General features: G+C 46.0%; 1 protein-coding gene across 1 annotated transcript in view; it reads left to right on the plus strand.

Annotated features, from left to right (window-relative positions):
• The window catches only part of LOC135546327 (schwannomin-interacting protein 1-like), a 79,335-nt gene that overhangs the window by 19,056 nt on the left and 54,279 nt on the right, over positions 1-6,000 (plus strand). The gene's annotated exons all lie outside the window — the stretch shown is intronic.

The following is a 6,000-nucleotide window of genomic DNA, read 5'->3' on the forward strand; positions in this document are numbered from 1 at the left end:
GTTCTATCAGTGACGGTCTCGATGACCCCACCTAGTAATGACATGCTAACAAACAAAACACACACACACACACACACACACCCTTCCTCTGATTTAGTCGCGGTGAGTCACTGAGCTAACCTCACACCTACCCTTGACCCAATGTATTGTACCTAGATCATCCACCCTACTGTACGCTCGCCCTCTGGCCAAATACCCTTTCCCCCGACTCCCACTTTTCCTCCAGTTCCATACTGTTTTCCACCTGGTTCTCTCCCCCTCCCTGTCTCCCCCTTTCTCCTAGTCCTGTTCCCGGCTAATTGTCTTTTTCCTCAAGCTGTCAGAGGACATTACGTCCCCCTGTTCTCAGAACAAGCAGAATACAGCAGGAGACCATTTTCTCTGCCTCCCCTGCCCTCCCCTCTCCCCCCTAAGAAGACGTGGGCTGGTGTGATGAAAGGGTGGAGGGGCTGAGAGTGACAGAGCATGGTGCAGAGGAAATGGGGATTTATGTTGCCGTTAAGAGCTGGGTTATTGCTCTGTGTCTGTCACTCAACGTTCTGCACAGTCACGGCAGACCATAGAGAGGGAGAGAGAGAAACAGAGAGAGGGGGAGAGAATACTGTTTTATAGCTTGAACAAGAGAGGGAGGGACCATAGATTAACATCACAAAATATGAGAGGAAAAGAGCAAGGCCCTGTAGCTTTATAGCATGGGAAAAGAAAGAGCAAAGCAGAAGGAGAGAATGGCAGCATGGTTTTAGCTCAAAGACAGAGTTGAAACAGTCATCAATCACCTTGCTGTCAGTGGGTATACCACTAGAATAAAGGGCAGTCAGGCACAGTGGTTTGTGTGTGTTTGTTCTCTCTCTCTCTCCGCTCTCACCCCCCCTCCCCCCTCTCTTTCCGTCCCTCCCTCCTCCATGGGCGGGGCGCGGCAACACTGGTGAATTGGTGTGTGTGTGTGTGTGTGTGTGTGTGTGTGTGTGTGTGTGCGTGCGTGCGTGCGTGCGTGCGTGCGTGCGTGCGTGCGTGTGTGTGTGTGTTTGAGCTGAGGTGGGCTGAGGACCGGGCACTAGACAGGGCCTCCCAACTGGGTCTGTTTATACCAGGCTAAAAATATAAGTCCTGTTCAGAGCAGACACACACACAGACTCTCTCCCTGCCAGAATGCATTGCTAACGCAGGGCAACTCTTTAAAGAGAGAGTGTCTTTTTCTTAAGCACAAACTCATGAGATGTTTTCTGTCTCTTTCTCTCTCTCAACAAGATCTCATAGTTTTCCTTCAAAATTTGACACATTATGGATGAATGTCTATTTTTGACGCATTCATTCCCCATGGTTACAGGGTTAATTGTGGTGGGTAGTCTGGGGGACCATGAACCTTTAAGCTCCCACTTCTCTATTGTGGGATGGTTATTTGTAACGGCTTTCAATGGTATTACATGCCGAAAATGGAGCTCTCTCTCTCCCTCTGTCTGTGACTGTGTCTGTTCTTTCGTCCTCTCCCTCCCTGTGTGTGACAGCATGTGAATGAGGCTGGTAGCCAGGTCATGTGGAGAGCATCATCTGTCACTGCCACACTGAACACTCAGAGCTGTAGCCCTGACACATCCTCAGCATGACTATACACCCTGTTGACCGGAAAGAGACATTCTGACAGACTGGCACCCAGTCTATATAGACGGACTATACACCCAGGTTATACAGATTGACTATATACCCAGGCTATACAGACTGACCATACACCCAGGCAATACAGGCTGACTATACACCTAGGCTGTACAGAGTAGACTGACAATACACCCAGTCCATACAGACTGACTATACACCTAGGCTATACAGACTGACCATACACCCAGGCAATACAGACTGCCTATACACCCAGGATATACAGACTGACCATACACCCAGGCAATACAGACTGCCTATACACCCAGGCTATACAGACTGACCATACACCCAGGCAATACAGACTGCCTATACACCTAGGCTATATAGACTGACCATACACCCAGCCAATACAGACTGCCTATACGCCTAGGCTATACAGACTGCCTATACACCCAGGCAATACAGACTGCCTATACACCTAGGCTATACAGACTGCCTATACACCCAGGCAATACAGACTGCCTATACACTTAGGCTATACAGACTGCCTATACACTTAGGCTATACAGACTGCCTATACACCCAGGCAATACAGACTGACTATACACCCAGGCAATACAGACTAGAGGTCGACTGATTATGATTTTTAACGCCGATGCCGATACTGATACCGATTATTGGAGGACCAAAAAAGCCGATACCGATTAATCGGACGATTTAAAAAAATATATATTTGTAATAATGACAATTACAACAATACTGAATGAACACTTATTTTAACTTAATATAATACATCAATAAAATCAATTTAGCCTCAAATAAATAATGAAACATGTTCAATTTGGTTTAAATAATGCGAAAACATAGTGTTGGAGAAGAAAGTAATATGTGCCATGTAAAAATGTGTGCCATGTGAAATGTGTGCCATGTAAAAAAGCTAACGTTTAAGTTCCTTGCTCAGAACATGAGAACATATGAAAGTTGGTGGTTCCTTTTAACATGAGACTTCAATATTCCAAGGTAAGAGGTTTTAGGTTGTAGTTGATATAGTATTTAGGACTATTTCTCTCGATACCATTTGTATTTCATATACCTTTGGAGAAGAGAAGTAAAAGTGCAATATGTGCAATGTAAGAAAGCTAATATTTAAGTTCCTTGCTCAGAACATGAGAACATATGAAAGCTTGTGGTGCTATACAGATTGACTATATACCCAGGTTATACAGACTGACTATACACCTAGTTTATACAGATTGACTATATACCCAGGCTATACAGACTGACAATACACCCTGTCTATACAGATTGACTATACACCTAGGCTATACAGACTGACTATACACCGAGGTTATACAGACTGACTATACACCCAAGCTATACAGACTGACTATACACCTAGGCTATACAGACTGACTATATACCCAGGCTATACAGACTGACTATACACATAAGTTATACAGATTGACAATACACCTAGGCTATACAGATTGACTATACACCCAGGCTATACAGACTGCCTATATTCCTAGGTTATACAGACTGACTATACACCTAGGCTATACAGACGGACCCCTCTGACTCTTACTCCCCATAACATAACTTAACAGGGAGTTTACATGGACACTGGGAGTTTCTCAATTGGTTTTGCTATCTCCTCTGTCCTTTCCTTGTCTATTTCTGAAGGTCAAAGGTAGTCGAGTAAGGAGGAAACGTGGAAACTCGCTTGTATGAAACGAGACTCCCTCTCCATTCGCGTCATCAGGCAAATTACATTTACAGGAGTGGAATCCCAAAATAAATGTGTAAAGTGATAAAACAAATGTTGCTAGTTGTGGCAGACATTTTACAGATAAAACACGAACCAGTTTCTGGTTTTTAAACGTGTGCATCCTTTTCTCCTTCGAGAAAACAACAGCTGATTCAAAGAGGGTGTGGCGGATTCTAAAACACTTCTGTGCCTCCTGCTGCGAGAGGCGTCCTCTGTCGAAGTCAGTAATCAAGGAGGTGAGCAGCCTCCTTCATTCACCTACTAACGAATTGGAACTCTCCTCGACCACTCGACCACTTATCGGTTTTCAGGTCGCGGAGGAGAAAGAACAAAGGAGTTGAGGACGATCCTCTACACATGCATTGCTTGCTGTTTGGGGTTTTAGGCTGGGTTTCTGTACAGCACTTTGAGATATCGGCTGATGTAAGAAGGGCTATATAAATAACTTTGATTTGATTTGATTTTTCCCAAATGAGAATCTCCCAAAGCAATCACTGTAGCTCACTTCCAACAACATAACGAACCCACAACTGCTAATGAGGGGGAAAAAATGATGTTCTTTTGTCAGATGGAGAATCCTCTATTTTATGTCCCATTGTGCCACCTTTATGTATAGAGGGTCTCTTCCAGAGACATAGACATTGAGATCAATGATCTCTCCTCTGTAGTCCTAGCCAGGCTCTACCTGAAGCCACATGATCAGAGAGAGGGAGCGAGGGAGAGAGAGAGAGAGAGCTCATTACTGAGGGGGTCTCAGTCAGGCAACTCTCCTCCTGCTGAGACTCACTGGTTAAATATTCAGTGTTTTTACACTGACAGAAAATGTCAGCTCTAAAAGCATCTGTGCTCCTCTCATCCAGCTGTGAGGAAGGATGGAGGGAGGGAGACTGGGGGAGAGGGGGTGGGAGGGAGGGAGGGTGACTGGGTGGGATGTAGGGAGGGAGGGAGGTCGGGAGACTGGGTGGGGTGTAGTGAGGGAGGGAGGGAGGGAGGGAGGGGGAGGGAGGGAGGGAGGGAGGGAGGGAGGGAGGGAGGGAGGGAGGGAGGGAGGGAGGGAGGGAGGGGGGAGGAGGGAGGGCAAGAAGATGCAGAAGGAGATAAACAGAGAGAGAGAGGAAACTTCGTTCAATAAATGAATTAGATATGCCCTCCATTATGTTACCCTACTGACTGACCTGGGATCAGAGCCAACTGTCTATGTCCTCTCATCTGATCCTCAGTTTTATGTCATGGGGCCATCGATCAGGTCAGATCAGATTGTAGGTATTTCTTATTTCCGCTTGAATGTGTGTATCTGTGTCACACCCTCAGGGACAAACAACACACACACACACACACACACACACACACACACACACACACACATATATGTACACACACTCTCAAAGAGATTTAAACTCACTCTAACACACATACCTTACAGTGCACAATATGAAGATATTCACATATTCTAAATGACTTCTCTTGTGGCCAGGTCTGAAAAACCACATGGAAATTCTGTAGCAGTTTGAGTCAGAAACTACAGATTATAATCTCTAGATTATAACCTCTCTCTAGGCTACTCCCTGTTGGTTTTGGATGGGTTGGGCCGTAATCTGCTGCCAATAGGTATAGTAGATAATCAGATCTTTGGATACTTGTCCTGTCTGTGTGTGTGTGTGTGTGTGTGTGTGTGTGTGTGTGTGTGTGTGTGTGTGTGTGTGTGTGTGTGTGTGTGTGTGTGTGTGTGTGTGTGTGTGTGTGTGTGTGTGTGTGTGTGTGTGTGTGTGTGGTGTGTGTGGTGTGCGTGGTGTGCGTGTGGGCACGCGCGTGGGTGCGTATGTCCGCACATATGTGTGTGTGTGTGCATGTGTGAGTTAACAGTCTCCTATGCGCGTGGATGTGCTTTGTGTGTCCACCTTGCCCTTGATTCAGATTCACAAAACCTTGACAACCAACAGAAGGTCAGCAGGAAGTGTCTGCTACCATGGTGATGGAGCGGAAAGAGGTGGGGGCTGGATCCTCTCATGTCAAAACATAGCTCAGAGAGCGTGTGTCTGTCCGTGCGCGTGTGTGTTTAGGATTTATATCCCTACTGTGTTTTATTAGTGTGGTATTGGTATTCCAGAAAGGGAGCAGGGAGCCTTTTGAAGTAGTAAAAGACAGTGTGATGGTTAAAACTACTGAAACACTGGATCCGTCCTAATACACCTGTAGTGTGTAGGGTTCTTCTCTACTCTGTCTTATTGGATTTTCTACCATAAACCCAGAGGGCCACTGTTAACCCTGTTGACCCTTCCAGAACAGAGTCAACGATCCAGAGCCTGGCCACTCGGATCAGACCGGGAACAACATCGATCTACTTCCAGGTCATTAAACCCTGGACTGAGCTTATCGATAAACGCCACCGTTGCACAACAGAGATCAATAACGGACAGAGATCAGCGATCTCTCAATCACATACACAGTTCCAGTGAGGGCATACAGTCTGAGAGACATCTGTCTATCTCTGACCGGAGAGAGGAGGGTGAGAGGAGGGAGGGAGAGAGAGAGATCAGTGGGAGAGAGATATTGATGGATGGGGAGAGCGTTCTGTCCTTCTACACAGTAGCCAAGCTATTGTTTCATCATGGACAACCAATACCAAACAATATACTTTG

This window comes from Oncorhynchus masou, chromosome 9 (assembly GCF_036934945.1).
Source record: "Oncorhynchus masou masou isolate Uvic2021 chromosome 9, UVic_Omas_1.1, whole genome shotgun sequence".
In the NCBI taxonomy this organism is placed as follows: Eukaryota; Metazoa; Chordata; class Actinopteri; order Salmoniformes; family Salmonidae; genus Oncorhynchus; species Oncorhynchus masou.